Source organism: Pleurodeles waltl, chromosome 8, assembly GCF_031143425.1.
Source record: "Pleurodeles waltl isolate 20211129_DDA chromosome 8, aPleWal1.hap1.20221129, whole genome shotgun sequence".
Lineage (NCBI taxonomy): Eukaryota > Metazoa > Chordata > Amphibia > Caudata > Salamandridae > Pleurodeles > Pleurodeles waltl.
In genome coordinates, this window is record NC_090447.1 from 1,255,712,812 (window position 1) to 1,255,739,862 (window position 27,051).

A 27,051-nucleotide genomic window follows, 5' to 3' on the forward strand; every position below is an offset into this window, starting at 1 on the left:
TCCATGGGCAGGGAAACACGACAGATGTGGCTCCTGCTCGGAGGGACCATGCATAATTAGCTGCTACCTCAGGGCAAGAGCAATGTTTGCTCCTGCAGTATGCAGAGAGCCAGCTAGGGCTGGTGAGGGGCTCCCGGGGCTCTCCCCCAGGTGGGCACGGGGGCACCCACCTGTGGCCCCAAGATAAGATATGGTAAATATACTTGTTTTTTCACATTAGTTTGATGATTCATTTTGTTTCATTGTGGACTTGACAAAATATGTTTAGCAGACAGGTTTCTAACATTTAATAGGTTTATGGGACTCACTTATTTAATAGCACGTTTTGTGGGTCATGGACTGGCTATATCTATAGCACAGTTACTGGAGTCCTCCATCCCTCCTCTCGCCTCTATGTTTCATACTGGTACAGCAGTAGCTGGGAGTCTTACCCCTGCATAGTCCTATGTGTGTTGTCCACTTGCGCGGTATAAGTTGAGTATATACTCCCATTGGGAAGGTACCCTCTACACACCTAGGGTGGATTTGACATGTATTAATGGATGCTCACTTATGATTGTTTAAAATATTTTTTGATTAATTGTGACTCTTTGGGTACACATTATTCTTTGGGGGTTTACAGGAACGGTTCCATGGAAACTTTATGTATTTAGGTACTTCACCAAATGAGTGGAGATGAACGGAGGTGGATGGGCCTAGGGGGCAGGAAACTCAACTGATAACGAGGCAGGAGGAGGGTGGAGTAAATAAAATAACTGTACACTTTAGTTGTACAGAATGCCATTCATGCTAATTTGTGTATGCAAAATGTGTCTCCTGTGTAATTGTGTAAATCTTCAAAAATATTAAGCAAAATTAAGCACAATTACACAAAATACATCTCTGGCATCGGAGATTCAATTCATGTAATTACACACACTTTTGGTTAAATTGTTTTAGAAAACTCAATTCAGCAATTAGGTAAAAGGGAAATTAGTCAAATTTCACACACCCCTTTTTGACATGTGAGTGGGCATCCCACCAGCTGTATTTGATATTTTTAGTGTTCAGTTGTCTCTTCTCTCAAGGGATCATGGACCTGCTATCATTGCTAGATGGAAACCAGCAGTGGAAAGGACCATAAGCAGAAATAACTGTTCTTCTGTCCATCAGTGCTGCTGGCCAATTGATGCACCATATTTGTCTCCTACGTCAGTCTGTCTGTCAGCCAATGTGTCGCTAGATCACATGGTCGGTACATGTGCCCCATCTGTTCCTTCTCTATGAGGCTGCAACATAATGCACAGGACTGCATCATGCAGTCAGTGATTGCCTAGCATAATAGTAGGAATGGATCTCACTCTGGTATTAGCAGAACAACTGGGACAATCCATAGTGCAAGTAAAGGGGTTCATTTATATCCCTGATTCATAACAGTTAATAATAGTTATTTTGTGGTAATGAGGTGGAGAGGTAATGCAATTAGAGCTTTACTGGTTCTAGGTCCTAGAAACTATGGGGATCATATAATATATGATAGATGGCTGCCAAACCGTTGGAGTGGAAAAAGCCCGCCTCGTCTCACCTCCACCCACCCACAGTGGCCTGTCTGCTCTATTTTAAATTTACCACTGAGAAAGTAGGAGCGCTGTTGCCAAAACAAAACGTGTTGGGCTGTCAGCCATGTCATTGCCATCAGCTCGACCTGTGTTCTTAGATGTCAGACACGAAGCTCATTAAGCAACAAATGAACAATCGGTGAGAGATTTCCAATGGCAGCGCGAGCTGAGGATTCACTATTGTCTACTTAGTCATCCACCCTCCTTGGGCTTGGTGGACAGAAGGACCACAGATCTACAACAGTTTTCCCGTTTCATCAAAGCTCTAAACCACAATCTATAGCTTTACATTTTCAGACCAGATCAATACATTTTTAGAGCTTCCTAATTTCATCTGAAAAGGATTTAATGTAAATCTTCAGTGATCTACTTGAAAACATCCATCGAAAAGCGTTAATTATTCAACCATAGTCATCTTTCAATCGGCTGTTTAACGGCCCAGCTTCCTTTTTCTTGAATGCTTTCTAAGGACATCATAATTCCTTAAAAAAACACTTTCTTGGGTGATGCTCTCCATTATCTTAATACGTATTCGACTCCCTGCTCCTCCTCGTACGTCCTATTTATACTGTAATTACCCCGAGCAGGTCTGAGGGACGGTGAGCACTGTTGCATCTGCAGGACATGCCCCTGAATCTACCTGGACTTAACTCTCTGTTGCTGAAAGCCCAATTCATAAAGGGGTTTTACACACCTGGGTGCCTTTGGTGGATTGAATTTCCACTCCCTGATTCACATATTCAGGATTAGTGAGTTTAAAGTGAAAAGCACACTAATGATGGATATTCTACTAATACGTTGGCTTTTTACTATCCTAACCTGAAGGAAGAGAAAGCCGGCATTAAAGGAGTGCTCAACATGAACATTAAACAGCAAACTCCAAGAAACCTGTGAGTTTGTTGTAATTCACAAACAATTTGCACGTAGTTACCTACTCTGCAAATATATGAATAACTATTTCTGTTGGAGGCAGAAACAAGTGCCTTCCAAAGGGTGGGCGAAGGGGTGTAGAGGAAGGGCTTCTAAGCAAAGGAAAATGTATTTCCCCCTTGGAGGAAAAAAGACTGTAAAGCGTGCCCATGCATATTTCAGTATTATTTATTCATACAGATTTTATACGTATTGAAAGGTAATTCTTGAGAGGATGAAGAAGGAAGGTCGAAGAAAAGTCAGAGATGTGCTCTAAACACAGGAGAAAGCTTGTGGGATTAGATTTCTGACTTTCCTTACCGAGATTGAGAAATATCTCAGCCACTGTGTTCAAAATATCAGGTCACTGCAGGAGAACGTTCTTAACAGGGAATATTATTGTTTTCTTTAAAAGTATTACAAGGGAAAAAACAGTATATTATTAAATACTGCTTTTTGTAGAATGAGACATGCGCTTTTGGTTAAATTTATGGCAGCAGTTGAAAGAATCTTAAATTTAACAGTATAATAAGGAACTTTGCGGTAAAGCAACAAGAAGTTATATGACTGTAAATGCTTAAATTTAAAGGAGTGGGACACAAACACAATTACCGTTTAGCCTCACGTGGCTCACAAATTAGTAGCCAAGACGGAAGTATAGTGAATGTGTCAGTAATTATGCTCTTTCTCTGCAGAATCCTTAGCTCCCAATAGTGAGGCTCGTAATCTGCCACAGCAGCGCTGCATCAATGGCAGCATGTTACTCCATTATGGGAATTTCACCCTAGGGAAACACTGAACCGCTTGGGCCAATTTTTCCATGCCAGCTTCATAATAGGCCAATAGTCAGCAAAATGTATGTAAGTGGGGAGAAAGGGTAAAGCGGACTGGTAATGAGCTAATTTAAGCAGCATCCATTATGGGTTTCCTAGAGTTTGGTACGGTTTATGATTTACTACATACTATTTGTCTGTGCCCAACTGCTATTGTGCACAGCTTACAGACCAAAGGCAAGAAATGGTTGGTCACAGGGCCTGGCCTTCAATCAGGCACTGTGGAGAAACCACACATGGTTGCTTTAAGATTCTGGTTTCAAATGTCATAGTGGTAACCGAGACCATTGCCGAAAACAGAAGCAGTCAAAGAACTCAAGAAAGAAATTGTTGAAAAAATAAAAGCATTATTATCTGTCACAGTGGATTTAAGCAATGTCAGAAGCTCTTTAGTGCAAAACCAGCACAAATATCTGTACATCAGCATAAAAAGTCAATTAAGTAGATGAAACGTGTAGAATATCATTTTCTTCCGAAGAATTAAAGTGGAATACATAAATAATCTAGATTGCGTTTTGGGGACGAAATTCTTTGGTGTGTTTGGATAAGTCATTCTGCCAAGATATTTGATGTATCTAAATCAGAGTGGGATTGAAGATATCATAGCCGGGAAGAAAATAAATCCTGCTGCAGCGACCACAAGTTAAGCTGCAAACCTTCTTGTTTTATATTCTTGTCGACATTTAATATTAGCAGAGTGATACAGTCCAAAATCCTCTATACCATGAGAGTTACTCTGTGAGCCGGGACACGTTTTCTATTGAGGCCGTTTACAAAATCATTAATCAATGATTCACTTAGCCTTTGACTTACTGAATTACACAGTGTGAAACTGAACAGCCATGCAAAAATAGCAATATGACTCTTGTTGGACTTGGCCTTTTCTGCAGGCTTACCCCACTATTTTTGCCTTCTTCCTCCTAGTTTTGCTGGGTTTGTTTTTGTTGGCCTTAGGACCTACCATTTTACCACTGCTAACCAGTGCTAAAGTGCTTGTGCTGCCTCCTTAAAACATTGTAACATTCGCTTATCCCCAATTGGCAGATTTAATTTACTTAAAAGTCAAATAGTAAAATGTGCTACATGTGTCCAGGGCCCGCAAATTTAATGTTACTAGTGGGTCTGCAGCACTGATTATGCCACATATATAAGTAGCCCTCTAACCATGGCTCAGACCTTCTATTGCACAGCCTGTAATTGCAGTTTGATACTGCCATGTCAACCTGGCAAAATAAGCCTTTTGCCAGGCCCAAACCTCCATTTATAAGTCACCCCAAGGGGAGACCCTTGACAGCCCAGAGGGCAGGGTGCAATGTATGTAAAAACAAGGACATGTACTTTTAAGTTTTCCATGTCCTGGTGTTGGAGTGTGTCTTTAAAAAACAAAAATTAATATTAACATGAAAAGCTTGCAATATATTGTGTGATGAAGCTGCTTAGAAAATGTGTTAACATAGAAAATAATGTACGCGTTTGAAATGTGCCCATGGGGAGTGGCTACCAATGTATACGAAGACTAATGAAACTTATTAATGATGAATTAATTGTGTACTAATGTTTTGAATTTGTATTACCATATCATAATTAGAGTCATGTATTAGGGGTTTGCTCAATTAATCATTAAGCCTTAGCTTAGCGAGGGTCTGGGCCTAGCTGCCTGGTCTCATATTAAACTGTATTTTTCTAAAAGTGCAATGTGCTGTTTTCCTGAAGGACACAAAACTGTACTTTTCCAGAAGCTGGATATATGTGTAGCCGTAGTAAATTCTTTCTCATGAGACCCGACTTGCTCATGGAGACATTCCTTCTGAATGCAACAGTGTAATTCGTAACAGGTGCAAGGCTGCCTGTAGTAGGAGAAAACAATGGAGCTACTGACTGGAGCGTAAAGTGTAACTTTTCTTACCTGACATTCCAACCGATGAAGACGTCAATAACATGGGCCAATCAGCGGCATGAGAACTGTGGTTTGTGGAAAATTCGGGTGAAGTGCGTGAAGAATTATTGGACAGAGATAATGATGCACCAATTATTACCCAATGAGGAATTAAGGGCAGTTTAGACAGTTTTGATTTAACTGCTTGACCCGAGGAGGAATGAGCCATTCCATTCCAACCCATTCTTTGCCTTTCTTGCCATTCTACAGGGCCATTTTGGGCCATTCTATTGGGACTTTGCCATTTATTCTTCTTGTTATCTTAATCCATCCTGTACTCTTTTCCTTACTTGATGCTTACTTCTCCTCCATATGAGGGAAGATCCTATTTCTTAGCTATGCTAGATTGAGACTTTGCCCCGTCCTATCTTTGCTGATGATGAAAACGACTAATGTCCTAAGGACGAAGACTGACGCTGTTTGCTGATCTTTGGGATTGGTAACTATCTGATGCAAAATTGTAATTGTCTGTTTGCCTTTCCTTTCTAGGTACCAACTGCTCTTTTGATAGAGGCCATAGTTCAGATGTTTTCCAAATTCGTGTTTGCAAATTTGTTTTGCATGAAACCCAACATGCTAATGCTAATTTGAGGTTAGGTTAGGTGTTCACCAATATCTGGCGTGAATAGACAAATGACTGAGTTCTTGCTTTGTTGAATCATATATTAACAAATATTTACTGAATTGCTTCATATTAATGATGTGCCTAAATACTGAATGAATATTCTCTATGCGTTCTATATATGTTAGATATATGTGTTCTAAGTACTAATTTGATGAGTTCTTACCGAGATTGATTGCTAATGAGATTAACAGAAATAACATTAGATTGTAACTAATAGGGAAATAAATATCCTAACACTTAACTAAATTGGTGTGGTTATTCATGACTGAAAGTTCATGGTGTGTTCAACTTATTGATCCATATTAAATGTTATTGATTAGCTTAATGATTAGTTTATTGTGAATACTATTTGGGGTATTGGTTTATTGATTTGTGATGCCAAAAAGACATCTCGTACTGGGAAGTACCCGAACGTGGTCCAAAGGTTCATCGACCTAGGCGTGTCTCCTTGTAAGTTTACTTATCAAGGCTCTGACACGCTATCAGTTTTTGGTAGCAGAGGATGGTTTGGCCCTCTGGGGCCCCAGGACTAGGGACTACGGTTTTCTACAGTCGACGGTTCAAAAGGTCTGGTAGAAATTGATGAATTGATGTGCGTGGTTTGGAAGTAAGCAAGGTGTATCAGAAAAATTAGGTTTGGCAAAATTATTCTTTTTTGATGATGCAAATTGGAGAGATGATGTGTCCTAGATGACTTTCCTGGAATCTCGGAACTTGCTGAAGGGAGTTTGAGTGTGTTCTCGGCGTTCTAGTGATAGTGTGAATGGAGAAGGTTTTGCGCTTGCACAGCTTATTCATACCGCAGGTGAATTGTGAAGTGTGTGAGGATTTTAGGCCAGTTGATGATGTTTTAGTAGGAGTGTGCGTACTCCACAGTATGAAAGTAGGGAAGTCGGCGAACTTCATGTGAGTGTGGCACTTTGTGCTCAAAAATTGTCCACGTGGTTGTTGATGATGTACGGACCAGGCGTGGTCTAAGACTCCGGAGTATATTGATAAGTGTATGAGACACTTGGTTTATGTTGTAATTTGCGCGTTTAATAGGTCGATGGTGAAATCGACGAGTCGAGTATGAGTCAAAGTGAGTGAATGAAAACTTCGATGGAGGTTTGGTGAGTTCTAAAGTGCACTAGAACAACGCATTGACAAGTCGAGAGTAAAATATGCGGGTCGAATTTTGCTTGCGAGTGCGGGATCTGTGAAGGAGAGAGTAGCCGCCGAGGCTAAGCGAAATCTCTGTAAAGTTCTGAAGCGATTGTGTTACCCTTCCCTGAAGTAAACCGGCAAATTTGAGTTTGTTTTTGTTGATGCTCGCAATATATTGCATTAGTTTTGTGTGAATTGAGAGTGGGAAGACAAGCCGCAAGACTTTGTCAGCCGCAGTGTGTGTGAGTGTGACATCATTGGAGCCGCGCTGGGATAGGTTGGTTAGTGAGAAGGGTCGCGCATGGAAAGGCAGCCGTCCGTGAGAGGCAATTGGATGAGAAGGTAGGCGAAGAGAGTTCTGGGAATTAAAGTCACTTCCTGATTCGATTGTGAACAAAATAAAAGACGCAAAAATGACATTTTTCAAGGCTTTAAAGAGTGCTTTGAGGGGAGACGTATATATATTACCGCGAGTGTAGGGGAGGTTACACCGCCAGAGGATACACCAGCGTATGCTGTAATGGAAGCAAAGAGTGTCGCGCCATGTCTTTGGCTAAAGCAATGGTGCAAAGCGACAGAGAAAGAAGGGTGTTTGGCGTTTCCGGAACACAGGACGTTCAATTTGAGGATTTTAGAAAATTTGAGGAGGGTGCTAAATGAGCTAAAGCCACCTCCGAGGCCAGCACAGTTTGAGGCGTTAGCAATTTGAGAGCTGATGGCAATACGACAACAGCAACAGAAATTCGATAGGAAAATGAGGAAAGCAGAAAAGACACTAGCGGAGGCTAGGTGGGATAGTGCACAGAGAGTTTGGAAGAGAGAAATGATAGACGGAGTCAGGCTGTTTCCAGCAATAGTTCAAGAAGGTGAAGACAAAGGGGGGAAAGCTACTTGTAAGACAGACAAAGATCCTTCTAAAGGCAAAGAGACTAGGAAGCCCTGGTCGGAGATAGATGACTCAGACGATGATGAGTTCCTTAATCAGTTACTGAATGATCGACCGCTGCCATATGCAGTAGATGACAATAGACCGAGTACTAGTACATGTCGTGCAGGTTCGACCAAAGAAAAGGTGACAACAAATACAGCACAGGTTAGTCCTGTCTCAACACCAGTTCCGGTACAGAGTAGTTTTAGTGTATCCACTGCTCCAGGTATGCAATCGCAGCTGCAGCCACCACAGGTTCAGCGACTTTACCCTGATGTCCCAATCTTAGAGACTACAACAAATCTGATGGTGCCGACAGAGCAAGTATATGGAGGGCCAAAGCTGATTCAGACTGAGCCAACTCCACCTTTACTGCCCCAGGTACAGCAACCAATGATTCCGAATTACACTTCGGTCACAGGACCGCAGTCAACCATGGCACCAGTAATGAACCAGAATATGGGAGTTAATACTCCACAGGTTTGGGGAAACAGGCAGACACCAGCCGCCATATCTTTGCCCATTACAGTTGGTCCACCAGTACCATTGTATGCGCAGGCTAAGCCTAGTGTATGCGATCAAGGGATAATGACTCAAGAGATGACAAGAGGAGGGTTCGTAGGGAGCTCTCAAGGGATGACTCCAGTGGAACCGACATTTAAAAGATCTAGATCCCTGTTAGACTTCAGTCCGATTGGGGCTCCTCTGGAGACCATGAGGCAGACAGGTTTGAGATTGTTAACTCCGCAGATCTCAAATGCGAATATACTGCAGACTCCTATAGCGCTGGTTGGGAATATCTCACTACAAGGGTTGACAGCCCAACAGCTGAATGACTGGTTAGACAAGTTACATTCTCCACAGTCTACTCCTGCAGCAGCAGGGAGAACGGAAGGAGAGGAGTTCCTAAATTTTGTGAGTTTGGGCATGGAGGCAAATGAACTTGTTGAAGGGAGCATGGGAGTGAACAGGCTAGAGTCATACATGGAAGCAGAATTGAGATACTTGTGTCCAAAGATAACTAAAGAAGTGAGCAGGGTGCACCAGAGGTAGGCAAATTTGGCAGATAAATATGGCATAGATTTGGAAAATACCAAGCATCTGAAGAGAAGTTACAGGTTAGACTTTGAGCCTAAAGATTTTGAACACATGACGTCTACTGGGATGAAGGCACACCTCAAGGAAATACTGCAGAGTGCACAAGTTTGGGGAGCCTTAGAGAAGTGGGAAGGCAGATGGGCGAAGAAAAGAGACAAGAGGAAGAGCGACTGCTTAGAGCAGCCAACAAAAGCCTTACCGGATACTGGTACGGTAAAGATTTTACCAATGAGAAAGACAGCTGGAGGGGTTCTTGTCCATGTGCCGTGGACTAGAGGTAATATTCTGTCATTTACGAATTACTTTCCCAGGCTGAGGGAGAATCCAATAGAGTGGTATCAGCAGACGGACAGGTTTGTGAAGCTTGCAAAATGTCTCTGGGAATACCTGAATACTCTCTTTGAGTTCATAGTTCCAGCTGATTTGTGGCTTGAGTGCAAGAGGGGCGTGGATTGGCCGACTGAGGAACCGGCAAGGGACAGAATCACAGGAGCACTGTCTCCTGAGGTGATGAAGTACTACTATAAGGTGACTGAATTCTTGAAACAGAGAGTTTCGCCGAAGAATATTGATTGGCAAAAGATTGATCGGATGGCTCAGGAAGCCAAGGAGTCGATACATGCCTATTATGAGAGGTTGTTGAAGGCGTTCAAGCATTACAGTGGTACAGAGGTTGTTGAGGCAAAGGACATGAATCACCTTGTGTTTAGGTTTGTTGAAGCGTTGAGATTAGTCAGATGATTAAGAACCATTTGATTTGCTGGCAAGCCAAGTCTATTGATGAGGTGTTGCAATATGCGAAGTACCGTAGTGACAAGATTGAGTTAAAGCAGAGAAAGTTGAAGGAGAAGGCGATGGTGATGCAAATTAAGGCAGCACAGTCAGGGATGCAGGGAGGTTGTCTACAACAGATGGTGCAACAGCCGCAAGGAAACAGGATGTTTCAGGTGCAAGTGAGAGGTAGAGGTCAAGGAGGTTTTGTGAACCGAAGTCCAGGTTTGAACACTGTAGTAGTTCAAAACGATGTGCAGGGAATGAAGAAGATGTTACCTTGTCATGCTTGCGGGGTCATTGGACATTGGAAGTGGGAGTGCCCGATGATGGTGCAGGAGGGTGTTGTTCAACAAAGCAATGATGTCAGTTCATTTCAAAATGTGAAAGGACCAAGGCTGAGAGGTCCTAATCCACATTTTCAGAATAATATGAATCATATGCAAGGTTTTCAACCCATGCAGCAGGTGCAGATGCCACATGTACAACAGATGCAGATGCAACAAATGCAACAGCAGGTTCCTATGGTACCTAGATAGCAAATGCAAGTGACTTTAGCGCCAATGGAACAGTAACAGATGATGCTTCCTCAACAGGTCACAGGTCAAAGGATGAGTCAAAATAACACATTGCAACAGTTCTCATTGCATGGCGAGAATGGAATAAACGATGAATGGTCAGATGAGGGTTCAGATAGTGAGGAGTGTAGGCTTGCAGCGTCCTTAGAGGTAGACCAGAAAGGGCCCTATGTTCAGGGGAAGGTAATGGGTCACAAGGTTTCATTCTTGGTCGACACAGGAGCTACACGCTCTACAGTCAGAAGTGCAGAGGTTCCGAAACTGCCTCTTTTGGGATGTACAGTCAAGGTAGTGAGAGTAGCAAACCAACTCCTGAAAAACCAGGTCACAGATCCGGTTCAGGTTGAGCTTGGCACTTTCCAGGGATTGCACCGATTTGTGGTTTGCGATTCAAGTCCTGTGTCCTTACTGGGAAGAGACTTACTGTGCAAGACAAGGTGTTCTATCACCTGTTACAATGAGGGGATTGAGGTTCAGACAAACAGTGATGATGAAGGGGAAGAGGAGCAGGTTTCAGAGCCTGAAACGGAGACCACAGACGAGGAATATCCTCTGATTAACTTCTTCCCAATGTTCACAGTGGCTGATCTCCCAGCAGACTTGCAGGGAACAGTCCAAGAGAAAGTGTGGGACTTGACAGGAAAAGAAGTAGGACTGATAAAAGGAGTAGAACCAGTTAAGGTCAGTGTAAAGCCAAATGCTGTGTTCCACCAAATACGGCAGTATCATATGGCGCAAGATGTCCTTATAAATGTTGCGCAATTAATTGCAGACTTTGTGAAACAAGGAGTCCTGAAAGAAGTGATGAGCAGTCCGTGTAATTCACCAATAATGGGACTGAGAAAGGCTTGTGGGAAGGTTCGGATTGTCCAAGATTTGAGAAAGATCAATGACATAGTGGTGAAATGCTGCCCAGTGGTGCCAAATCCAGCTGAGATTATGTTCCAAATCCCATGTGATACAGAATGGTTCACAATAATTGATCTGTCTCAAGCATTCATTTCTGTGCCTCTTCATGAGGACAGCCAATTTCTCTTCAGTTTCAAATTCCTGGATAAGGTTTACAGTTGGTGTCGAATTCCTCAAGGGTTTTCGGAATCACCTTCCATATTCAATCAAATACTGAAGAAGGATTTGGAGTCATTGGAATTGCCTTTTCAATCGACTCTAGTGCAGTACATTGATGATTTGTTGATCGCATCCAAAATGAGGGACGAGTGCAAGTATGATTCAATTGCCTTGATAAATCACCTGGGAAAGAACAGACACAATGGGCCTGATTCTAACTTTGGAGGACGGTGTTAAACCGTCCCAAAAGTGGCGGATATACCACCTACCGTATTACGAGTCCATTATATCCTATGGAACTCGTAATACGGTAGGTGGTATATCCGCCACTTTTGGGACGGTTTAACACCGTCCTCCAAAGTTAGAATCAGGCCCAAAGTGTCCCCAAAGAAATTGCAATATTGCCAGAAAGAGGTGAAATACTTGGGTCATCAAATTGAAAAACGGTTGAGGAAGTTATCCAGGGAAAGAGTAACTGCACTGTTACAAATGAATCCCCCAACAATGCGGAGAGATGTTAGGATGTTTCTAGGAATGGTGGGTTACTGTTGTCAGTGGATCCCGAATTTCTCAGTCATCTCCAAGCCATTGGTGAGACTGACAGTCAAGGAAGGGCCAGATGTCATAGTGTTGACAGAGAAGGAAATGAAGGCGTTTACTGAGTTAAGGGAGAGCATGTGCAGGGCTCCAGCTCTAGGTATGCCTGATTAAATGAAGCCTTTTGTTCTGTTTTGTCATGAACGTGATGCATGTTCTTTGTCTGTCCTGACACAGGTCCATGGAGCTGTAAACCGACCAGTAGTATATTTTTCAGCTACTTTGGACCCAGTTGCAGCAGCCTTACTAGGTTGTCTGCGTGCAGTAGCAGTAGTTGGGCAAAGCCTCACACAGTGTGAAGGCATAATGATGGGATATCCTGTCACAGTCATGGTCCCTCACTCAGTTGAAATCCTGCTGACCAGTACTAAAACGCAGCACATGACAAATGCAAGACTGACGGAATATGAAACGATTATATTGGGGTCACCAAATGTAACGTTGAAAAGATGTACAGTGTTGAACCCGGCAACTTTGCTTCCAAATGAAAACACAGAAGTTGAAAATGCTGAAGATGTGGAACATGATTGTCTTGAGGTAACAGAAATGTGCACCAAGCTGAGGCCTGATATTAAAGATACCCAATTGGAAGAAAATGACCAAATTATCTTTGTCAATGGCTGATGTTTAAGAGACTCAGTAGGAGTACTGAGAGCCGGATATGCTGTATGCACGGTTTCTGGCATCCTGGAAGCGTCTTGGCTTCAAAGAGTGTATTCTGCTCAAGTAGCCGAATTGGTTGCTCTTACTAGAGCTTGCCATGCCGCTGCCCAGTTGAGAGTGACTATCAATACTGGTAGCCGATACGGATTCGGAATTGTCCATGATTTTGGTCAATTATGGTCACAGAGGGGCTTCTTGACCTCTTCTGGTTCGTCAGTGAAAAATGGTGAGAGAATTAAGGAGTTGTTGCACGCGATTCAGTTACCTCATGAAATTGCCGTGGTGAAATGCAGTGCACACCTGAAGTCACAAGACTTTGTTTTGCTGGGAAATGGATATGCAGATCAAGTCGCAAGGTTTTGAGCATTGAACTGTATATCATTCAAGGATCAGTGGGAATTGTTACCTGACACAGAAAATGAGACATGCACAGGTTACACACTAAGGGTGATTGATACATTAGAAGAATTGAGATTGTTGCAGGGACGTGCCAGCAAAGATGAGAAGCGTTCTTGGGTTAGGATGCAATGCGTATAAAGGCCAGATGACTTATGGGTCTCAGATGAAGAAAAAATGGTCTTGCCGAACAGTCTTTTGTCAAAATTTGCAAGGTTTTACCATGGTCAAGCCATGATTAGGTTGTTCAAAATAGAGTGGTTTAACCCGAAGTTCAGACAAGCTGCAGAAGTGATGTGCCATAGGTGTATCATCTGTCAACAGATGAATGCGGGAAAGGGACGGTGGTGAATTTGAGCCACATTGGGAGAGCTGACGGTCCATTTAGCAGAATACAATTGGATTTTATTGAGATGCCTGTGTGTGGAGATCTAAGGTATGTGTTGGTGATTGTGTGTATCTTTAGACATTGGATTGAAGCGTACCCTACACGAAGGAATGACAGCCTCACAGTAGCAAAGCTGCTGCTTAGGGAGTTCATACCACGTTTCGGGTTTCTGATCTCTTTAGAATCAGATATGGGAAGTCACTTTAACAACAAGGTGGTTAAGCTATTGTGTGCAGCATTGAACATTGAGAAGAAGTTGCATTGTAGTTACCGCCCGGAAGCATCAGGACTAGTGGAACAGATGAATGGTACCCTGAAGTCGAGAATGGCGAAAATGTGTGCAGCCACGAAGTTGAAATGGCCCGATGCATTGCCTTTGGTGTTAATGTCAATTAGAAATACACCTAACAAAAAAACAGGACTGTCCCCTCATGAGATTCTCATGGGCCGAGCTATGAGACTGCCCGCGGTGCCTGCGAATGCTCTTGTGAATATCACGGATGATATGGTGTTGGACTACTGCAAGGGTCTGGCTGATGTGGTCCGCTCTTTTTCTCATCAGGTGGAAGCTACCACCCTCCCACCGATAAATGATCCAGGACACAGCCTGAAAGCTGGTGACTGGGTTGTTATCAAGAAACACGTACGGAAGTCGTGTTTGGAGCCACGTTGGAAGGGGCTATACCAAGTGATATTAACGACTACTACTGCTGTGAAGTGTGCGGGAATTCCGAACTGGATCCATGCCAGTCACACGAAGAAAATGACGTTTCCAACTGTTGAGGAAGTTGAGTTGTTGAAAGTACCAACTACAGAGAAGGAAGTCTCAGGACCGGAGAGTGATCGAAGGGGAACTGAGACAGAAGGAGAGCCCTTTGAGGACGGCTTGGTCACTCCAGTAAGAGACGAAGGAGCAGAGATCCAAGGGGGTGACGTTGAGCCTATCGCACTAGGAGAGCCTAATCAGAGGGAAGTTCTCCCAGAAGCAGATGATTATAAGCATGAGCTAGAGCATTTGTCAGACTCAGAAGGCAAGGGAGTTGAGGTGGACAAGAGTCAGAGGGTCCAAACTCCTCCGGAGGAGATTTCAGGTCCATCAAGAGAAAACACCATAGAGCCAGAGGAGGGCGAAGGGTTGCCACAGGAAAGGTCAAAGACCCGAGAGACACTGAAAGGAGATAAGTGGCCAGAATTGCAAGTGAAAAGAGGAGAAGTGGTTGCCGAAGATGCAATAGAGGAAGAGGTTGATTCAACAAGGAGAGAAGATCTAAGTGAAGGGGAGTTGCAAGGTGAGCGCAAGTTGAAAAGAAAGATATTAGCGCGGGTCCTGAATGAGCGTATGCAACAACAGCTGAGTGGCAACAAGAGTTCTTGGCGTTTTGCTTTGATCAAGAGATTCCAGGTCAGTACTTTGGTACCTGAGTCTGGCTGAAGAGACTGAATTGGTGCAAAGATAGAATTAAAGAAATTTTTTTTAGAAAAGAGACTGAGAATTCACCAGATGAGACACTGATAAATGCAAGACTGACGGAATATGAAACGATTATATTGGGGTCACCAAATGTAACGTTGAAAAGATGTACAGTGTTGAACCCGGCAACTTTGCTTCCAAATGAATTGACTTTTGAAACCCGATTTTGACTAGCTGCTAACCTGAATTGACAAGGATCCTGGTAGAGAAACTGAAAGATGTAAATAGTTGCTTGCTTTGACTTTGCTGCAAGAAAAAAAAGAAGAAAGGGAAAAAAACTACTTTTAACCGTCCTCTGTTGTCGTTTGAATTAACCATCCTTCACTTTCTGATTCTTTACAGATCATGGCTAACATTAGAGAGGATAGTAGAGGGAGTAGCCATTGTAAATATCTGGGTGTTGGTTCAGGTGTTGTGTGTGTGACATTCATTATGGTTGTGGTTGTGGGTATGACACTAATGGATAAGAGTGGAACTAACAATGCTACAATTCCTGAGACTACCACTGCACTAACAGCTTGGGAGAGGTTTGCGCTGGATACAAAATATTTGCATGAGGGAACTAACGCAAAAGGGGAACTATCCTCTAACGTTTTCTATCGCTTGCTGAGTGAGTATGTTGACACAATGGATGCGAAAGATTGTTTTGTGTGTACACAAATTGCTGTTTCAGTACAAGAGAGCGTTACCTATCATAGTCTGCCACTAACATATGGGATAAGTTGTAGTCTGTTACTAATAAGATTCTATAACCAGGAGGAGATTCAATACTTTCACTCGAACTATGACCTTGTGTTTTTTTATGTGCCTATTATAGAGGATTTGAGTGGGGTAGCTAAGTACTATAGTCTAAAGTTAGTTAAAGGATTCTTTGAGTCGACATTAACAATTAGTACATCTTATGCACACTGTAATAACTTGACATGCTTGCTTACACCTATAGAAAAAAGCTTTTTAGATCACACAGAGGATAGAAGATGGGCATTAAAGGGTATATTAGGGAAGGGATTGCAGCAGCGGGGTTTGCTAGTAGTGAAGGTTATAGTGCAATTAGAGAACAAGGGAAGCTAGCTTTAGATGCACTACACGTAGGGAAGCTTTTCCTATCTAGGACAAATTCATATTATGACAATGTGTTTGTGGGAATGAGTGAATGTAAGCATGTGTTTTTGATTCAGAGTAAATGGACGTTCATGTTAAATGGACAGGATCCAGCGATCCCAGGGATCTATTACATATGTGGACTTAATGCTTATTACCGTCTTCCAAAGGGATGGTATGGGACATGTTATTTGGGGATAGTTTTCCCAAAGATATATCAACTTGACGATTTGAAAAGGTTTCCGAAATTGTCTGAATTACATCATACTAGACATAAGAGGGAGACTGCTGCTGGTGTAGTAGGAGACATATTTGGGGCGATAATTCCTTCAGTGGGAGTTATCTTAAACTCCATAAAGATTCGAAAGTTGTCTGCTATTGTGGATAACATGCTGACAAATTTTTCAGGGGCTATACTCCTGATGGATACTGAACTTGCTGCGGAGAGGGCTATGACTCTTCAAAACAGGCTTCCTTTAGACATTCTTTTAGCGAAAAATGTCGGAGTTTGTAGGATGCTCAATGAGCGTCATTGTTGTGCTTACCTTTCAGATAATAGTAATGAGATTAGAAGTATGCTTACTAACTTGACTAGAGATAGTACAGACTTGAAAGAATTTAAAGAACCAGGTGTTTGGGAAAAGGTTGGGAAAGGATTTGCTTCAGTGGGAAATTGGCTTAGTAACATTTGGCACGGGATATTGTCTAAAATAATGCAGGGGATATTGATTGTTATAGCTTGCTTATTTGAATTATGGGTGGCATGTAAAATTAGTAAAAGAATAAAATTGAAGATGGCGAAAAATAATAAGAGGAGGGAGGAAAAACAAAGGGAAAAAGTATTCAGGGTGAAATCAAAGGGGAAGCCAATAAGGGAAGAAATTGAGATGAGAGAATTTTAGGATGTAAAAGTCGTGGGGAAAGTTTTTGTGTGATGACAAGAGTCATCAGAGGAGGGATTGTTGGAGTGTGTCTTTAAAAATAATAATAATATTAACATGAAAAGCTTGCAATATATTGTGTGATGAAGCTGCATAGAAAATGTGTTAACTTAGAAAATAATACATGCGTTTGAAATGTGCCCACGGGGAGTGGCTATCAATGAATACGAAGACTAATGAAACTTATTAATGATGAATTAATTGTGTACTAATGTTTTGAATTTGTATTAGCATATCATAATTAGAGTCATGTATTAGGGGTTTGCTCAATTAATCATTAGGCCTTAGCTTAGCGAGGGCCTGGGCCTAGCTGCCTGGACTCATATTAAACTGTATTTTTCTAAACGTGCAATGTGCTGTTTTCCTGAAGGACACAAAACTGTACTTTTCCAGAAGCTGGATATGTGTGTAGCCGTAGTAAATTCTTTCTCATGAGACCCGACTTGCTCAAGGAGACATTCTTGCTGAATGCAACAGTGTAATTCGTAACAGGTGCAAGGCTGCCTGGAGTAGGAGAAAACAATGGAGCTACTGACTGGAACGTAAAGTGTAACTTTTCTTACCTGACATTCCAACCAATGAAGATGTCAATAACATGGGAGAATCAGCGACATGAGAACTGTCGTTTGTGGAAAATTCGGGTGAAGTGCGTGAAGAATTATTGGACAGAGATAATGATGCACCAATTATTACCCAATGAGGAATTAAGGGCAGTTTAGACATTTTTTATTTAACCGCTTGACCTGAGGAGAAATCAGCCATTCCAAGCCATTCCATTCCAACCCATTCTTTGCCTTTCTTGCCATTCTACCATTTTGGGCCATTCTAATGTGACTTTGCAGTTTATTCTTCTTGTTACCTTAACCCATCCTCTACTTGTTTCCTTACTTGATACTTACTTCTCCTTACTTCTTCTTCTATGAGGGAAGATCCTATTCCTTAGCTATGCTAGATTGAGACTTTGCCCCGTCCTATCTTTGTTGATGATGAAAACGACTGACATCCTGAGGACGAAGACTGACGCTGTTTGCTGATCTGTGGGATTGGTAACTATCTGATGCAAAATTGTAATTGTCTGTTTGCCTTTCCTTTCTAGGTACCAACTGCTCTTTTGATAGAGATCATAGTTTAGATATTTTCCAAATTCGTGTTTGCTAAATAGTTTTGCATGAAGCCCAACATGCTAATGCTAATTTGAGGTTAGTTTAGGTGTTCACCAATATCTGACGCTAATAGACAAATGACTGAGTTCTTGCTTTGTTGAATCATATATTAACGAATCTTTGCTGAATTGCTTCATATTAATGATGTGCCTAAATACTGAATGAATATTCTCTATGCATTGATTATCTGTGTTCTAAGTACTAATTTGGTGAGTTCTTACCAAGATTGATTGCTAATGAGATTAACAGAAATGACATTAGATTGTAACTAATAGGGAAATAAATATCCTAACACTTAACTAAATTGGTGTGGTTGTTCATGACTGAAAGGTCATGGTGTGTTCAACTTATTGAATCATAATAAATGGTATTGATTAGCTTAATGATTAGTTTTTTGTGAATACTGTTTGGGGTATTGGTTTATTGATTTGTGATGCCAAAAAGACACCCCGTACTGGGAAGTCCCTGAACGTGGTCCAAAGGTTCATCGACCTAGTCGTGTCTCCTTATAAGTTTACTTATCAACACTCTGACGCGCTATCACTGGTAGTGAAAAGCTCTTAAATTCATTTTTCACTGCTTCAAGGATTATCTCTCCCACAGGATAACTTTGGAGTTGCCTTATTACATTTTATGGGCATCATTTCCAAATGGGAAGAGATCATTCTTTCAGGTTTGGTGTCTCTAGAATCCCAATGTAAAACCCTACCTTGTACTGAAGTTGGATTTGGATTGCAATTCTGAAATTATCACTATTAGAAAATTGGCATTTTCTTATTGTCTTACTTTAGCCAGTTGGTGCCTCTTGCCTGTTTCAGACCGCATAGCTGGGGTGGGTGACAGCTGAGTTTTGTGTATTACTCTAGAAAGCCATAAAGAATGGGAGCTTAGGTGTGACTTGATGGGCCATCCTGGCAGCTGGGAGGAGCTGAACCCAGCCTCACTTACACCTGAATAGGCTATGTCCTGTCCCCTCACAAAGAGCTGCATACCCCTGTAGTGAGTCCAGAGTGAGGCCAGGAAGGGCAGGGCCTCTGGGTACTTCAATGACCTGTCTTTGAAGATTCAGCCACTTCAAAAGCACCCCTGGGTATTGGTACTGGACCTCAAACACCACCGCTTTAGTACACTTCTGGACTTTTGGATACTCTGTCAGGAAGAAGGAATACTAAACTGTGGAAGGATTGCTCCCTGCTGGACTGCACTCTGCTGGACTCTGCTTTGCTGTGCTGACCGCCTACCTGCTGCCCTCTGCCTGGGTGAAAAGGACTGTACCTGCATCCCATGCACCCAGAACCCAAAATCAATCAAAGGGCTAATTGGCTGTCCTCCTGATATGAAGTCTCAGGGACATAAAAGACTTCCACCACCCTGCTTCTGTACCTGGACTCTGCCATTTGTGAGCGTACCCTGCCAAGTGGTGTCACTCCAGGCATGGACCCTTAGAGTTCAGCCTAAGGTGTTTTCTCAGCAGAACGCGATGCATCCTCTGCTGAGCAATGGATCTCTGGGCAGAACTGTGTCATCTCTTGGCTGAACAGCGCATTCTCAAGAAGAACCAACGCATTGCTGCTGTTGCGTGGATTGGACCATTCACAAAAGACTCACATCACCGCTGCATCCTGTATCTTGAGCGACGTTTTTCTTGGTACAAGCTTGTCGCATCTCCCATTAATGGCAGCCTCAATGATGAGGATGAAACTCTGCACTGCAGTTTCACTGCACATCAGAACTGATGCAATGGCCCCCAACTGCACAACACATCCTCAACACCGGCCTTCAGATTGAAAGCCCTGTCAACAGGGCCCTTGATGTCACTGCAGCAGGACCTCACACTGCAGTCTTACCACACCTCGGAACCAACGGATTGCCTTGATTGTGCGACGTATCATCAATGCAGATCCACGCAACCTTCACAACCAGGATTCAAGGTATTTTGGTTCAGCAGGCCTAACTAGGTCCCTGTAGCCGACCCATGCTCTGGCATGATCAATCTGAACTTTTGACTTTGTCCCAATCAGGTCTGGGCAGATATCCCCAGTAGCCACTTTTAGGTTTTGCTTGCACTGTGCTTGTGAAAGCTATTGTATTTAATATACATCTTAAAAGGAACTCACATCCTGCCCACTTGCTTTCCTTGCTTTTCATTGGTTCCTGTGCTTGCCACTTACTTTTCCTCCATTTCTATTGACTGTAGCACTATTTCTTGCATTTACCAATGCTTGTTCCTCTCTGTTTGCTTTTATCAGTGTCCGGAGACCCCAGTACTGTGTTCATCCGATTTGAACGCAATTGAATAAGTTTAGTTCAAATGAAGGTTTGTATGTGGACTGCCGGCTGTGAGCAGTTGGCAGTTAGCAGACGAAGTGTGAATTATTGAGTCTGCTGGTAACTGAGGAAACGTGCCACACAGAGTGGGTGGAACATTCCTTATCAGTGCTATGCGCCCAGTCAATCACAGTCTTGTGTGAATAAAGGCTTACCCACCTGGCAGTCAACTCGCTCATTCTTCCCGAATGGTTTTCGCAATCCTTCATTATGTATAGATATTTGCTGTGCTTTTTACATTCTATGATTTAAGATTCAAAACTTAGCTGTTTTGCTATATGTTGTTTTGTCTTAGTCCCGCTTTAACGCCAGACGATAAGATGAAATGCCCAACTGCTGCATACAAAACACCACATATTAGTTAGTAGATCTCAAACTTGAAATGTCGGTGAATTGCACACGCTGTTTTTATTTCTGTCATAATCTTAACGGGACGTCAGACGTTCTTTGCTTCTGAGGTGTGATAAAATAATTTGCGGGCAATCCGTTGAGATATTTAATTGTTCCTACTGTGCATTGTCACTTTAAATTTAGATTATTATAACATCTCATAGTAAACCTCACCTTCTAGTGAGCACAGGGAAGCCCACCTTAAATAAAATTAATTCTTAACATGGTATAGGTATCGCACAGTGTCTTTTGGCAGTGCTTGGCATACTTAACATTTGCACTAGGCAATGAATTTTATTTAGGGTGGACTTCAAATAAAATTCATAACATAGGGCAAACCTTAAGTAGGCCAATCACTTTCTACACACACTGTGCACATCACAATCAAAAGCAACAGGGGCAGTAAATCTCTTAAACCTGCTTAATAACTGCTTTTCTTGAGTAATGCTCAGAGACTGCTAAAATGAACCACATGCCGCAGGTCGCAGCACCACTGTCCAGATGACCTGCACCTGAACGAAAAATGCCCAAATAACAATACTGCTATTAATGTGCGAAAAGGCGGTAGTTAACAAATAGCATTTTCCCAGTGAATGGGCAGTGATTTCTGACTGCTGTGGAACCCCAGGAGAAGGCCTCCTGTACTCTCAGAGCACATAATGTGATTTTTTGGTTGAGAGTTTACAGTTTGCTTTGAGGGCGCATAGAGCATTGTTTATGAAGAACTTATAACTCTGGCACATGTTTTGGAGATGCGGTGGTAGGTTCTCTTTCATCTCTAATTAATCTGTGATGGAGGTTGAGCACGTTTTGGGGAACACTGTCATTTTTGTACACTAATCTTAATCCCTGCACTGGGTGCAGCATCCATATAAAATGTGTAAATTGGTGTGCCATTTATATGTGGAAACTTTAAATGACCGCAGTTTAAAGACCTTAGGAAGGGCTTTCTTAGCTCTGTTGTGTGTGTGCATGGTGGTCTCGCCCCACCAGGAGTATTGATGAAGCAGAAAAATGAAGGTTTTACATTTATTAACGTAAACGTAGTGCTGCAATAATCATGTGTGACTTTAACCGAACTAATAAAGATTGTACGGGGACAAAATGTGCCCTCAGAGTAGTTTGCCAACATTTATAAGCGTGCTTTATATAACGTGGCGTATTAGAATTGCACTAATCCAACATAATCGTAAACGTGTGCTATGATTTGCTTGCTTGAAATGTTTTAGCTTAGCATTACTTTAGCGGAGGCTTTGGCCTAGTTGCCTGGTCTCACGGTTTAGATGCTCGTATTTTTCCAATGTGCTATTAAACGTGTATTTTTGCTTGAAGCTGTACTTTTCCACTGAGATCGTTCACATGCTTATCTTAAAGTTTCGTGCCAGCCTGGCATATTTTCTCTTTACTCCAAGGTCGATTTGCAGGTGCGGACAATGGAGGCTCTGAAAGTGAGCTAATTGGTATACAATGTTGCAACTTGCGTACCCATCTCCAAGGATAATGTATGCTTAAGTAAAAGCTTGAGAACTGTCGTTTTTGATTGGACAATTTGAAGCTAACCTATGAACCCTCCAATGGAAGACCCTACTGGATTTGAACTGTTGTCTATAAAAATCAGGTGCACGAGAAGAAGGTAGCCATTTTGCCCGCGATTACGAACATTCGGACATTGCAGCTATTATGGCCCACTTTGCTGCGACGCCATTTTGAAAGAGACTTTGATGCTTTCTCTAATCGAGAGAAAGAGACTTTAATGATTCTTGCCCTAGAGACTTTAACTTTGATCCCTTTGCATGAAGTAGTAGTTTTATCTTGCCGCCGTGAGGCAATTGCCCCGTCCACCCCTGCCCCTTTGCCCCGTCCCAATGCCGATCGAAACGGTACCCATGCTGATCGAGAGACGGTACCTGTGAGACGAAGTCTTCCTTGAATGCTGATGTAATTGGTAAATATGAAAGGAAATTGTACAATTGCATTGTGTTTCTTTTAGGTAACCAACTGCTGATTTTGATAAGATCCCTAGTTAGGAGTTTTTCTAAATTAATGTTGCTAAATTGTTTTTGCATGAAGTCCCACATGCTGATGCTAATTTGAGGTTAGATGAGGATTCCTTCTGTTGCACGATGCAATTTGAGACCTTGTTATGCTGACTAAATGTATGCAATTAGCTCTTTACAGATTATCGTATTAGTGATTTGCATTGCTATTATCGAATGTCTTGTGATTCAAATGCTACATAGATTGCACCTGTTTCACCGCTATGGACAGCTATTAATGTTCATTTACGTTTATCATTTGGTGTTGAGACACATTTATATTGTGCTAGCTTTGTTAATATAGGGAAATAAATTCACTAACTTTGCAATAAACTGGTGTGGTTATTCCTGACTGAAAGGTCAGGGTTCGCCGAAATGTATTCTGGATTAATTGTTAAGTGTTATGTTGATCAAGGTATTGCTTATGTTCGTTATTGATTATTGATTTGATGCAGGTGACCGATTAAGAGTACAGAGAGTCCCACTTAGTCAAAAGATTCATCGGCCTAAAGAGCGTCCGAATACAGGTAAAATTACTAGTACGGACCGCTCTATCAGTAGATGGTAGCAGAGGACGGTTTCGTCTTTTGGGACCCTGTACTCTTAAAGTACATGGTGTTGAATTAACGGTTACGCATTTTGAGACCCCACTCGAGAAGTTGAATTAGATTTTTCTTGGGTAAAACTGATTGACAGAATGATGATGGGCTAGGTCCACCGCGACTTTCCCGGGATCTCGGAGCTTGCGATATGGAGAGAACGGGGGTGTGGAATCGGCGTTGGCGGTACTAGTGATGGTATGAGAGAAGTTAGGGTTTTGCGCTTGCACAGCTTATTGCCGCAGGGTGTGTGAAAAGGTTGCGAGGAATTTTTTTTTTTTTCTTTTAGAGGATAGCGGAGGTGCGACTCCGAGTGTAGAAGTAGAGAAGTCGTCGAACTTCATAGAAATAGCGGAGGTGCGACTCCGAGTGTGAGAGTAGGGAAGTCGTCGAACTTCATGTGCGTGTGGCGCTTCGTGCATAAAAAGGTCCACGTGGTTGTTGTTGTTGAGACGGGCCCTGCGAGGTCAAGAGACTCCGGAGTATGTTGATCCATGTTGTGGTCTGGGCGGTTTAGTAGGTTGATCGGGCGTGGTCAACGAGTCGGTACGTGTGTTAGGGAGTGAAAGAAACTTCGACTTCGGGCTTTGACAAGATTCTAAGTGCACTAGAATAGATCACTGACAAGTTGAGAGTAGGTCTGCGGGTCAGATTTGCTTGCGAACGTGGGGACCGAGAAAGACGGAATAGCGGCCGAGGCTAGTGAAAAGTCCCTAAGGTCCTGAAGCAACTGTGTTACCCTTCCTGTAGTAAACCGACAGATCTGTTTTATTTTTTTGGTAGCTCGCGATACATGCAAGAAGTTGTTACGAAAGGAGCTGAGTGAAGGAGGACTAGCCGCGAGGCTTTGTCAGCCGCAGTGTGTGTGAGTGTGACGTCACTAGGAGCCGCGCTGGGATAGGTTGGTTGTAGAGAAGGGTCGCGCACGGATTGGACGCAGTCCGTGGGGCTCGATTGGAAGGAGAAAGGCAAGCGAAGAGTATTCCAGGAATTAAAGTCACCTATTGATTACAAACTTTGTGAAATAAAAGACGAGAAAATGAAATTCTTTAAAGCATTCAGGAGTGCGATGAAGGGGGAGTCTTACATTAAAGCGAGCGTAGGAGAGGAGACGCCGCCCGAAGGTACACCAGCTTACATTGTAATGGAAGAGAAGGGGGTAGCTCCGTGTCTTTGGCTAAAGCAATGGCACAAACTGACAGAGAAACATGGGAGCGTAGCGTTCCCGATACATGGGACATTCAATATAAGGATCCTAGAGAATTTGAGATTCACGATGTACGACATGAAGGTGCCTCCAAGGCCAGCACAGTTTGAGGCTCTAGCGATTTGGGAACTAATGGCCAGACAGCAACAGCAGAAGAAGTTTGAGACCAGGATGAGAAAGGTAGAAAAGACACTAGCGGATGCTAGGTGGGATAATGCACAGAAGGTGTGGAGGTCAGATGTATTGCAGGGGATAAAATTGTTCCCCGCAATTACTAAGGAAGAAGAGGAGACAGGTAAGAAAGCTACCTGTAAGACAGACAGGAAGTGTTCCAAGGATAGAGAGGACGAGGAAATGTTGAGAAGAGAAGAGGAGTTAGAGGATGAGGAGTTAATAATGCAATTGCTGAACGACCGTCCACCACCTTATGCAGAGAATGGACAGGGTCCAAGTACCAGTTCTGCCCCTCCGGCACCGGTACAGAACAGTGAAAACCAGAGTTCAGGAGCATCATCGGGATCTAAGGACCCGAGTTTACCGTTCACCCCGCAGATACCGCAGGTTAGGAGAATATATCCAGATGTGCCCATGTTGGAACCAGTAGAAAATTATCAGCCGCAGATGCCAGGGTACTACAGCAGTGACAACAGTGCAGGAATGATTCTAGAACAAACCGTAAGGGGAGAACTGAATGGTCACAACCCAACATTGACACAAGCCGAATCAACCCAGTTTTTGATGCCTCAAAAGCAGATGCAGGGGGGAACAGCACATGCTCAAATGACGGGGAGTCAGATGGGCATGCCGGCAATGATGACCCATGGTGTGGGAATGAACATGCCTCAGAACATGGGAAATGGACAAAACCCAGATGCGATATCACTACCTATTACTGTAGGTCCACCAGTACCTTTGTATAGTCAGCCTAATATAGGTATGAGCGGTCAGGGATCAATGCTGCAGAATGGGACAGAGAGGAGGTGCATAGAAAACACTCCAGGGATAACTCCGATAGCGGCTCAGCCAACTGGATCTGGGACCTTGATGGAGTTTAGTCCCGTATGTGCTCAGTCGACACTGGTGAGGTCGAGTCCCCCACTGATAATACCTTTAACATCGAATACTGAAAAGTTGCCGCAACCATCAATGGCAGTCGATGTGAATGCTACGCTGATGGGGTTGAATGCACAACAGCTGACACAGTGGTTCAACAGTTTGAATTCCACACAAAGCTCAGACAGTGGGAAGGGAGAAGATTATATGAACAGGATGAGGCTGAACATGGAAGCACAAGAATTGGTGGAAGGGACTATGGGTGTGAATAGGTTAGAGTCCTACTCGGAAGAAGAGCTGAGGTATCTATGTCCCAGGATAACAAAAGAAGTGAACAAGGTACACAAAAGCTTGCAGGAGGTAGCTGACAAAAACGGGGTTGATATAGACAAGATGAAACACTTGAGCAGGAGCTATAGGTTGGATTTTGGGACTGCAGATTTTGAACACATGAGGTCAGCAGGCATGAAGGCGCACCTTAGAGAATTGTTGCAGAGTGCACAAGTGTGGAGGTGCTTAGACAAGTGGGAAAGCAGATGGGTAAAGAGAAAGGAAAAGAGGAGGGACAGTGCTACAGAGCATAATGAGAAAAGACCACAAAGCAGCGAGACAGTAACCATGTTACCAATGAGGGAGACAGCAGGGGGGAAATGAATACATGTACCATGGCACAGAAGTGATATTCAGTCTTTTACGGATGATTTTCCCAAACTGAGAGAGAAGCCGATCGAATGGTATCAGCAGACTGATAGGTTTGTGAAGCTTGCAAAATGTCTCTGGGAAGATCTGAACACTCTCTTTGAGATTGTGGTTCCAGCAGATTTGTGGGAGGAACGCAAAAGAGCTGTAGGTTGGCCGACAAGTGAACCAGAAAGAGACAGGGAGACGGGTGCACCATCACCTATGGTGATGAGCTTGTACTACAAGGTGATTGAGCATTTGAAGACGAAGGTTGCCGCGAAAAATGTGGACTGGCAGAAGATCGATCGAACGGCCCAAGAGGCTAAAGAGTCGATTCATAGTTACTATGAGAGGTTGTTAAAGGCGTTTAAGAACTACAGTGGCACAGAGACAATAGAGGCGAAGGACATGCTTCATTTTGTGTTCAGATTTGTGGAAGGGCTGAGACCGGAGATAAGTCAGATGATAAAGTCGCATTTGATTTGTTGGCAGTCGAAACCGATTGATGAGGTGTTGAATTATGCGAAATACTGTAGCGACGAAATTG